Source organism: Meriones unguiculatus, chromosome 12 (assembly GCF_030254825.1).
Source record: "Meriones unguiculatus strain TT.TT164.6M chromosome 12, Bangor_MerUng_6.1, whole genome shotgun sequence".
Lineage (NCBI taxonomy): Eukaryota > Metazoa > Chordata > Mammalia > Rodentia > Muridae > Meriones > Meriones unguiculatus.
The window spans coordinates 8,156,554-8,167,933 of record NC_083360.1 but is presented as its reverse complement, the minus strand read 5'-3'; the positions used below and the strand labels follow the sequence as shown (position 1 = coordinate 8,167,933).

Sequence of the window (11,380 nt, the reverse complement as noted above, 5' to 3'; positions counted from 1 at the left end):
TATAATATGTAGGTGATTTTCTTTAAATTCCTTCCTAAATCACTTTAATTTTATTGTTTTAAAAAATGGCACACATTATTGTCACTTATAAGTATATATTAGACATATAATATAGGATAATCATACTAAAATCTGTACACCTAAGGAAGCTAGTCAAGAAGGAGGACCCAGATAAGATGCTCAATCTCCATTCAGAAAGCAAACGAGATGTACATCAGAATAGGGAGAAAACAGGACACAGGACAGGAGCCTACCACAAAGGGCCTCTGAAAGACTCTACCCAGCAGGGACTCAAAACATATGCTGAGATTCATAGCAAAGCTTAGTGCAGAGTGCAGGGAATCTTATGAAAGAAGGAAGAGATAGAAAGACATGGAGGAAACAGTTGCACAAGGAGAGCAACAGAACCAAAAATCTGGGCACAGGGGTCTTTTCTGAGACTGATACTCCAACCAAGGATCATTCATGGAGATAACCTAGAACTCCTGCACAGATGTAGCCTGAGGCAGCTCAGTGTCCAAGAGGATTCCCCAATAATAGGAACAGGGACTGTCTCTGACATGAACTCATGGGCTGGCTCTTTGATCACCTCCACCTGATGGGGGAACAGCCTTGAGAAGCCACAGAGGATGACAAAGAAGCTAGCCCTGATAAGACCTGATAGACTGGGATCAGATGGAAGAGGATGAGGACCTTCCCTATCATTTTACAGGGGGAGGGGCATAGGAGAAGAGGGAAGGAGAGATTGATTGGGAGGGGATGGGGAAGAGGGCTACAGCTGGGATACAATGTGAATAGATTGTAATAAATAAAAATAAAATAAAAATACAAAAATGCTTCAGTATTATGTGAACTATGTGTGTTTTGTCTTGGAAACATGTTCATTTACACATTAAAACTGCTAAATAGGCATATGTTTACTAAGTTCCAATAAGACACATCTATATTCTTCCTCACATCCATGACCAAAGATTAAAAGACGATGTGACCTATTAAATTCAAATAAATGTGTATTTGAGAAAGTGTGTGTAAATAACCATACAGATGGATACACCAAATATTCACAAATATAAATATTGGTGACACAAATTTTAACTATAACTGTTTTCTAAAATAGCTCTACTAGTAGAAAAGTGAGGTAAAATCCTACTAAAGATTGTTAAACTTAGTAGTGAGCTGATTATGAAGGATAGTCTTAAAGTGTTATTGTCTTTATATTAAGAGGAATTTGTAGCCCCCTTTTTGATTGCTCCATATACAGAGGTAAGCCTTGATATGTTTTATGTACCAGCAACAAAAGCAGGAACAACAGGTTGTATGTATGCATATATATTTATTAAGCACATAGCTTTACATATATATGTAACTAAAAATAATAATCACAAAACGTAGCTATTAAATCGGAAGTAGAGGGCCCTAGGAGGTGTTCAAAAGAGCGCAGGTGGGAGGTGTTGGTGACAGAAAAGGAGAGAATGTGATGCAATTCCATTTCAATTGAAAGCACATTAGAACTTTTTAAAAATCAAAAATAAAGTCATTTATTATTCACACACAAAGAATATGAAACATCACTTAAGTATAATTAGCTCTCAACAACACTTCCTTTCCTTTGATCAAAAATAATGTCAAAATAACATTGAGAACAATTTTCATGATAATTTGCTGAAAATAGAAATTTATGACATCAATGCCACTATAAAATGAATAATGATAATTTATAGTGTCAAATTTTAAGCCTTCTAGTTTTCAAGTAACCATACTAAATTATTCCTGTTTGACGTAAAAAGAAGAAAATGTGCTGTTAGCCAAATTTGAAATGTTATTTTTTAAATTATTTCTTTTATTTTTTAAAATTATAATATGATTACATAAATTCCACTCTTCTTTTACTTTTTGCTAATTTTTCCATACATATCTCTGAAGTGTTTTCAAATTTATGCTATCCTTCTTAATGAGAATATATGTGTAACATATATAAACATACATATGTAAACATATATATGTGCAAATATACATAATGTATATATAAATATTAAATGCACATCTATAAATGTTCATATATATATTTCTCAGTCTACAGAATGTTCCTTGTGCCTCTCCTTTGTGGAAGATCTTACCTATTGGTTACATAATATCATATTATCAGCCCAGAAAATAAATTCATTGTGATGTAATTTAACCATCATTAAAAAAGAGTAGATGAAACCTGATAGGCTAGGGTCAGATATAAAGGGAGGAGGTCCTCCCTATCAAGGGACTATGAAAAGGGCATAGGGGGAAAAGAGGAAGGGTGGGTGGGACTAGGAGGAGACAAGGGAGGGGGCTACAGTGGGGATACAAAATGTAATAAAAAATATGTAAAAATAAAAGCGTAGAGATCTGTGTCTTTTGAAAGACAACACTTTATAAACTTCTCTTCTGACATGACTATATACTTAAGTCAAAAAAGATTTGAATTACATCCTGTGGATTCTTTGCTTCTAGTGAGGCTTGCGGTTTATTTCCTAATTTTATTAGTGTGATAAATAATGCTGTTAGATTTTTACACCTTAAGATAGTGTCATACATTTTAAATTTTGATTTATTTTTTATTTTTCTACTTTTTAGTGGTTCTTTGTGAATTTCACATTACGTACCCCATTCCCACTCCTTACTCAATTCGCTTTCTCTCATACCCAAAACAGACAAAGGAAAATCTCGCGTGGACGCGGTGCTGTGTCACAGTGTGTCGCACAGCGTACTTTTTGCCCATATTTCTTTGCTTTTAAATGTTCATTGTGATGACGCCTTGATCTGGTACTAGGTCTCTGGCTTCTGCCCCTCTATCCTACTGAAACCTCACCGGGACTTCTCTCAGATACCCTGTTTTTGCCCTGTGTCACGGACATCCTGTAGCTCGGATCTGTAGGCCCCTTCATGTACTCCAACAGTTCATCTATGGGGTAGACGTTGGGATGGGCCAATTCAAAGCCCTAGATCTTGGCCAGAGAGGTATCGAGTGGTCACCTCACCAGCTCTCACGCTCTTAAGCCCCTCAGGGTTGGCTCATCGCAACCAGAACCAGCTCTACCCTGCTTCCTGTGGTACCAGAGATGGTTCTTCTAGGCTGTTTGTTCGCCCCCCCGGGAGCCCATCCAGGCCTCTCTGGCGGCAGACGGACAGTCATCTCCGGCTAGGGTCCTGTCCAGGCCCCTTGGTGCTGGACTGGCGGATGTCTCAGGCTTCCTTCTTCAGCGAAGGTTAGGCTACTGGTCACTGAGCTGTTCAAAGGTCAGGACACTGAGCAAAGACATACTTTCTCTCGCCTCTGGCCTTTACTGACCCACGAATGACATAGCAGCCACACCTAAAATGCCTCCAGGGGCAGGGGGGGGGTCACACTTTTCTTTCTTTTTTTTTTTTTTTTTACACTTTAAACACTTGCTATTATCACATCATTGCACTTGCTTTTTCTTTAGATCTTTGCATCCATATCCACTAAGAATAAGGAGTTTGTTCTGCATAATGTTAAGTGAGTGTGTGTTTTCATATTGTGAACTCATGCATTTAGAAGCACACACATATGTGTGAATACATGTATCTATGTGTAAGAATTAATTGGAAAATTTGTCATGTATTTAAGAAAAAGCAAGAAAGTATGTATGGGAAGGTTTGAAAGTATAAAATTCTTTCTCTCCCTCCATCTTTCTTTTCCTTCTCCTCCTCTCTCAGTGTGTGTTTGTGTGATTGTGTGTGTGAGCGCGCGCACTCGTGTATATCCCAGATTTGTCATACATTCATACACTCAAATGTTTCTCTTTCTGTCTCAGGACCCCATCCCCCATAACTAGGGTTATAAAATCACAGGCAAAAAACAGTTGTTCTGGGAATAATATTTTTGATAATTTATGAATTAATAAACATATTAGATCTTTAAATTATATTTATTTTCTTCAACTTAAATGTTCATATATATTTCAGCAATGATCCCAAATCTACATCTTGTTGATTTGACACTATTCTGGTGTCTGGTAGTAACATTTTTTTTTCTTTGTATCTGATCTCTCTGATCTAATCAAATATGGGACATTTTATTGTTTTTTTTTTAAACATAATCTCTCTTTTCACCCAATCTGTACACTTATGGTTCTAATTAATTTTTTAAGGTTGAGAGCTATTCTATATATTAATCCTAATTTATTCAACTCCTGGTTTGACCCTCTGTGAACTATTTCCATACTTCAACTACTACTCAGACATTTTCTGTAGCTGTTAATTCTGGGATGCTTCAGCCATTTTGCTCTTTATTGACCTAAAGACATAAAGATACATGTAAGCTACAACTAGAGTTATTGTTTCTGAATTATATCTTTGAGGAACTGACAGATCTTTCTTGGAACTATGTATTTAAATGATTTAAACAGAGGGAATATATAAAGCTTTTAGAGAAAAATTTTCCAGTAAGAAATGTAGTTTGAAGGAATGTGTCACATTGCTTGGTAATGTCATCGCTAAAATAATAGAAATATTTTCCTAATAGCTTTCTCAAATGGGATCAGGAAGATATCATTTGCTGTTCTCACTGTCAACTGTGACCACATGAGGAAAATATGTAAAATATGAGACTCTTCCTTAGATATATATTGATATTTGGAAATAGAAATATCCATATTTATGCTGGAGAGGATATGGAGAAAGGGGAACCCTCCTCCATTGCTGGTGGGAATGTAAACTTGTACAACCACTTTGGAAATCAATCTGGAGCTTTCTCAGACAATTTGAGCTTTCTCAAACAACAAAAAGATCCAGCTATACCACTCCTAGGCATATATCTAAAATATGTTCAAATACACAACAAAGACATTTGCTCAACCATGGTTGTAGCAGCTTTATTCGTAGTAGAAGAATCTAAAAACAACCCAGATGTCCCTAAAAAGAAGAATGGATACAGAAATCATGGTACATTTACACAATGGAATACTACTCAGCAATTAAAAACAAGAAAATCATGAAATTTGCAGGGAAATGGTGCGATTTAGAAAAAAAAATCATCCAGAGTGAGGTAACCCAGAAGCAGAAAGACACACACGGTATATACTCAGTTATAAGTGGATATTAGACCTATAATATAAGACAAACATACTAAAACCTGTACACCTAAAGAAGCTAATCAAGAAGGAGGATCATGGGTAAGATGATCAATCTTCACTTAGAAAGACAAATGGGATGAACATTGGAAGAAGGAGAAAACAAGAAACAGGACAGGAGCCTACCACAGAGGGCCTCTGACTCTACCCAGCAGTGTTTCAAAGCAGATGCTGAGACTCATAACCAAGCATTGGGCAGAGTGCAGGGAATCATATGAAAGAAGGAGGAGATAGTAAAACCTGGAGAGGCCGGAAGCTCCACAAGGAGAGCAACAGAACCAAAATAACGGCACAGAGGTCTTTTCTGAGACTGATACTCAAACCAAGGACCAAGGTTCATTTATGGATATAAGCTAGAACCCCTGCTTAGATGTAGCCCATGGCAGCTCAGTATCCAAGTGGGTATCCTAGTAAGGGGAACAGGGACTGTCTCTGACATGAACTCAGTGGCTGGCTCTTTGAAACACCCCCACACCCCCCAGGGAGAAGTAGCCTTGCCATGCCACAAAAGAAAACAATGCAGCCAGCCCTGATGAAACCTGATAAGCTAGGGTTAGATGGAAGGGAAGGAGGACCTCCCCTTTCATTGGCCTTGTAGAGAGCAATGGGAAAAGATGAGGGAGGGAGGATGGGATTGGGAGGGAATGAGAGAGGGGTTTACAGCTGGGATACAAAGTGAATAAAATGTAATTATTTTACAAAAATATAAATTTAGTGTAAAAAAGAAATATCCATATTTATGCTACAGGCACTCACTTGGAAAAGAATTATGCAGATAGGTGAAGCTGTAACATCAATATCAATATAAGAACAAGAAGATGTGCTCTTATTCTGAAATTTAAATGACATCATCTTAATAGAACTAAAATTAGACTCAATTTAGATAAAGCAATACTCTCAAAGTTCACATGATATTAACATAAGACCTTTGCATATCAATCAGATATGAAAATAATTTCTTCTTTTCGGTTCCTCCTTTTGTTTTCCCTAATGACTTTTTAAAATTTTTAATTCACTTTACATTCTTGTAGCCTCATCCTTCTTCCCCTCCCAGTCTACCTCTTCCCACTTCCCTTTTTTATTTTGAGAAAAGGGAGCCCCTTTCCCATCCTGCCTAGCTTATCAAGTTGCATCAGGACTGAGCTTCTCTGCTTTTCCTGTGGCCTGGAAGGGCTGTCTCCTGGGGAAAGTGATCAAAAGGTGACAAGTGATTCCATGTCTGATTCAGTCCCCGCTTCCTTTACAAGAGGACCCTCTTGAGGTATAAAATGCCCATCTGCTGCATCTTTGTAGGAAGAAAAGGAAACACTCCTCCATTGCTGGTGAGAGCGCAAGCTAATACAACTATTTTGGAAATCAATCTGATACTTTCTTAGAAAATTGGGAATAACTTTACCTCAAGATACATCCATACCCCTTCTGGGTATATACCCCATATAACCCTACATTTGTTCAACTATGCTCATAACAACTTTGTTTGACAAAAAAACTAGGTGTCACTCAACTGAAGAATGGATAAAGAAACTATGGCACATTTACACAATGAAATACTACTCAGGTATGAAAAGCAAAGAAATCATGAAATTTCCAAGCATATGGATGGAACAAGAAAAGATCATTCTGAATGAGATAACCCAGACACAGAAAGACACACATGTTATGTACGTACAACTGGACTTTAGCCATAGAGTGCAGGATAAGCATACTATGAGACACAGATTCAAAGAAGATAAGTAACTTTGAGGATACAAGGAAGGATTCATAAATCTCACTGGGAAAGGGCAATAGAATAGACAGAGGAAGTGGCTGAAGAGAGGGAACAAGGTAGGAGATTCGGTACAGAGATTTAAGAGGGTAGAGAACAGACCTGGGGAGAACAAGGGCAAGAGGACAAAAGGACTGTACAGAAAAGAGAAACTGAGGGTTGTGATTATCTCTGTGAAAAGTTGAAGACCTGAGTCAGGGTAGAGTCCTGAAAGGATATGAGGGGTACCAAGAAGAAACTCCTAGTAGCAGAGGCCATAAAGACTGAAGGGACAACCACTAACTAGACTAGTCTCCTAGCAGAGGGAGGGGAACACCAACCCACCCACAAAAACTTCAACCCCAAATTTACCCTGCCTACAAGATGTGCAGTGGTAAAGATAGAGCAGAGATTCAGGGAATGCCCAAAACTGTCTGACCCAAACAAAGCTCCACCTTATCAGAGGGTGCCAACCCCTAACACTGTGAAAGATGATATAAATATGAAACACTATGAAACACTCTGCAAAACTTCCAGACAGGAGTCTGAGAGGCGCTACCCAGCAGCACCTCAAAACAGATGCCGAGACTCACAGCCAAACATCAGGTGCTGTGTAGGGACTCTTGTGGAAAAGCAGAGGGAAAGAGAAAGGACCTGCAGGTGACAGGAGCCCCACAAGAGACCAACAGAGCCAACTAACCAGCTGACATGCTCAGCTTCCTGAGACTGAAACATCAATCAAGGATCTTGCACAAACTGAACCTAATGACTCTTTCAATATTACGTCTGGAGAGGTGACTTGTATCCATTTATTCTCCACCACTTCCGAAAAAGAGCTCTTCCTATCTGTTCATGTTTATTACTCTGTTATAGCATACCTTTTAATGTTCTTTGCCTCATGTAGAATTTTATTGTTCTTCTTGGGCACTGTCATTCATGTAATTTAGGCATCCTCAACTTCCTATATTATAATTATTTTGTGATGTTGTAGCTAGACAGTAGTCTGGCTACATGGTAAACCTGTTGGCTGTGGGATATCAATATATTGCTGGAAGCTATAACTCTTCATACACTCCTTTTCCTTTAGCGTGATCTATACATTCCCCTTGTCCCATCTTTGGCTCATAGTAGTCATTCTCTTTCGTTGCTGTTACTTAGTTTTTTCCATTGCCTAACTGTCCTTGTGACTAGAAGACCCCAAAATAAACCGTTTTAAATGGTTGAGTTTGTGAAGTATATGGCTAGTCAAAGTGAAAAAAAAATGATGAGCAGTTATATATAGATAGACTAGATGGTATAGACAGATAGATGATAGATGGATAGGTAGATATATAGATAGAGATATAGATAGATAGATAGATAGATAGATAGATAGATAGATAGATAGATAATGAAAATATTATTACTCCCAACTTTCCACAGAAAGGAACTTGAAAAAATCAGCCATAAAAAGCATATTCATGGAAAATAAGCTCAATTGAGAACTAGGTTTTCAGCATGTATCCCCATTCCATTTCAACTAGTTAATGTGTGTGTCCAATGTGATGATGTTATCATTATCTAGAGTTAATTGTTCTTTTACTTTATTGGATTAAGGACACATTCTTCTTTGCATGAAGCCACTCTATTAGCTTATTATCTCAGCAAGGCACCTGTCACCTCATGTCCACTTTCCCCTCAGGAGTAGCCTGACACATTGCAAATGGAAACTAGGCTGGAGGGAGGGAATTTAGCCAGCTGTGACTAGGGCAATGCAGGATCACTGTTGGTGATGAGTGCAGGCAATGAACATATTCAGGAACAGCTTCGCAGAACTGGTTCGGGTTGTTCAGGGAAGGAGGCTCTTATGCCCCTGGGGAGGTGGCCATGGTCTCTTGGGTATGGTTTGTGTGGCTGTGTACAACTAGCCAGGACAGAAATTTTGGAAGATGCTTCATCTACATATTCAGGAATTGTAGGGCCTGGAGGTGGGAGGAATCTTTATAAGGTTAAAAATGGAGTGAAGCCTGATAAATGTTAAGGAAATAAATTCTTACTAGGACTGATGGTGAGCCAGATTTTTTACACCAGATTGGGAGGGAGGAAGTAGCTAACTCCTACTGTCCATATGTTTTAGGTATCCAGAGTTAAGTCTCCCGTGACCTTTCTTTGTAAATCTGGGCCACTAAGATCCTACAGGATATCTCTGTTATATTTCTTTTGGATGATCTGACCACTCAACTTGATGTTGTTTTTAATATGTGTGTCCATTCATGTATCTATGTATCTCTGGATCATCTATCTAGCTATCTAACTATCTGTTTATCTATGTATCATCTTTTTGCTACTTACTATTTATTCATTTACTTTGGCTTACTATATACTACCAAAAAACCTCATTTATTTAAAACTCAGATTATGACTATTGTAGATTATTCTTTGAACAACACAAAACTAATAAATAGAAAACAGAAGTTAATAAATGAATTGGAAAGGACAGTTTTTACTCAGTAAGCATCAAATAGATCAGTTAAAATGTCACTGCTGGTTTGTAATTGTACAGATTCTTTTACAATTTGTACCATTGTAATTACAGTTGTAATTACTGTACAAATGTTTAAAAAAATGTGGCTTTTATGTTCATAAATAGTTGATGAATATCTTTATATTGAATGGTGGGGCATATTTTGGGTATATGCCTAGAAGTGGTATGTCTTGATCTTGAGATAGCACTGTTCCTAATTTTCTTAGAAAGCACCAAATTGATTTCCAAAGTGGTTGTACAAGTTTACATTCCCACCAGCAAAGGAGGAAGCTTCTCCTGTTTCTACAACCTCTCCAGCAAGCATCATCCCTTAAGTTTTTTATCTTAGCCAGTCTGATGGGTGTGAGGTGAAATCTTAGGGTAGTTTTGATTTGCACTGTAGAAGCAGAAGTAATTAGTATACACTGTTAATATCAAGTGGTAAAACTTTGCTGACCTAGTAGAAACTAGAATGTTAATAGTAACTAAAAGAAAAGAACTGAAAAATATGGAAAAAAATAGAATGTAATAAAAATGGTGTCTTAAAAGTCATTTATCAAGCAAATAGAAGACATTAGGATAATTGAGCAAATAAAATCACTGCAAGAGGTTTTTGAGTTTTGAATATTGAAAATTTCTTAAACCACGGTTAGGAATCATCATGACAAAGCATTTAATGGTAAGATATATTGGGGCAGTTAGACTCCGTAGAAGGGATCTCTCGTTTATTGCATGGATGCAACACCTGTCAATGACCTAGACCCCCCTGGTCAAAGGAAGCCCATTGGTTGCACAGTCACCAAGCAGGTTCCTTAATAAGGGAACACGGACTGTCTCTGACATGAACACAGTGGCCAGGTCTTTGATCACCTCCCCCCGGGTGGGTGCAGCCTTGCCAGGGCACAGAGAAAGATGATGCAGCCAGCCTTGATAAGACTTGATAGGCTAGGGTCAGATAGAAGAGGAGGAAGGCCTCAACTATCAGGGGACTAGGGAAAGGGTACAGAAAGGAAGAAGAGGGAGGGTCGGTGGTACTAGGAGGAGATGAGGGAGGGGGCTTCAAAGGAGATACAAAATGAATAAATTGTAATAAATTAATTAAATTAAAATTTAAAAAAGTTTAAAAAAGATTAATTTGAACCCTGGGCAGATACCATAGAAGTAAACAGAACCTGATCTTTGTTCAATATTTACCCAGAGCCCACTCCAGGCAGCTGGCAGTGAGGTTCAGGGTAGCTGAGGCCTCTGTCTGCCATTCAGAGTTGTGTGCCCACAAACTTTGCAAGTACTCACATAACACAGAAATACAACACAAGAAGGACGAATAATTTCTTAAAAGTAAACTTTACTACAGCTGTTGACAGACTTCTCATACAACAGTAAATAAGATCATGATTTCTTGATAGACATTTGTGCTTAATTCCAATGTTGATAGTAGGAAATTAATCCCTGAGGTGCTGCTGCTTTCAGGGAGAGTACAAGTAGATCACATAGAAAATATTGATCATGGACATACATGTATTAAATATTGGCCATTTTTAGCATAAAAATAGGAGATAATATATTCTTTATCTGTCAAGTATATTTATTTTAAGAAGTCATCATGCTTGAATGATTTACAGGATTTTTTACTATCCAAATTGCTTACGCTTACTTATGTGATCTCTCAAAGCAGATGTAGCCACTCCCCTCCATGACCTGACTGCTTCCATATTGATTATGTATGAGAACCACTCAGATGCTAAATCAAGTGCTTCTGCCTGAAAGACATTTTGTAACACTTTTTCACTTTTTAATGTCATTTTTTACTAAACTGAAAAGTCCTCACAAGATCAAATAAGATTTTGATTGCATATGATGGTAAATTTGAGATCCCTTTGCTTCCTTCTCAATTAAGTTTGTTTATGTGCATTATGCTTCCACAGAGAAGAACCAAACATTTGACTTTTTATTCCATAATCTACATTTTGTGTTTATTCAAAGTTTCATAAGCAAAGCATATAAATC

The 11,380-nt window shown here is 37.7% G+C and overlaps 1 non-coding gene across 1 annotated transcript; it reads right to left on the bottom strand.

The window, feature by feature from the left end:
- Positions 1-3,236: 3,236 nt before the first annotated feature.
- On the bottom strand, positions 3,237-3,368 carry LOC132646910 (small nucleolar RNA SNORA17). Its single transcript, XR_009585243.1, has one exon. It is a non-coding gene; the product is annotated as a small nucleolar RNA SNORA17 (small nucleolar RNA).
- Positions 3,369-11,380: the final 8,012 nt, after the last annotated feature.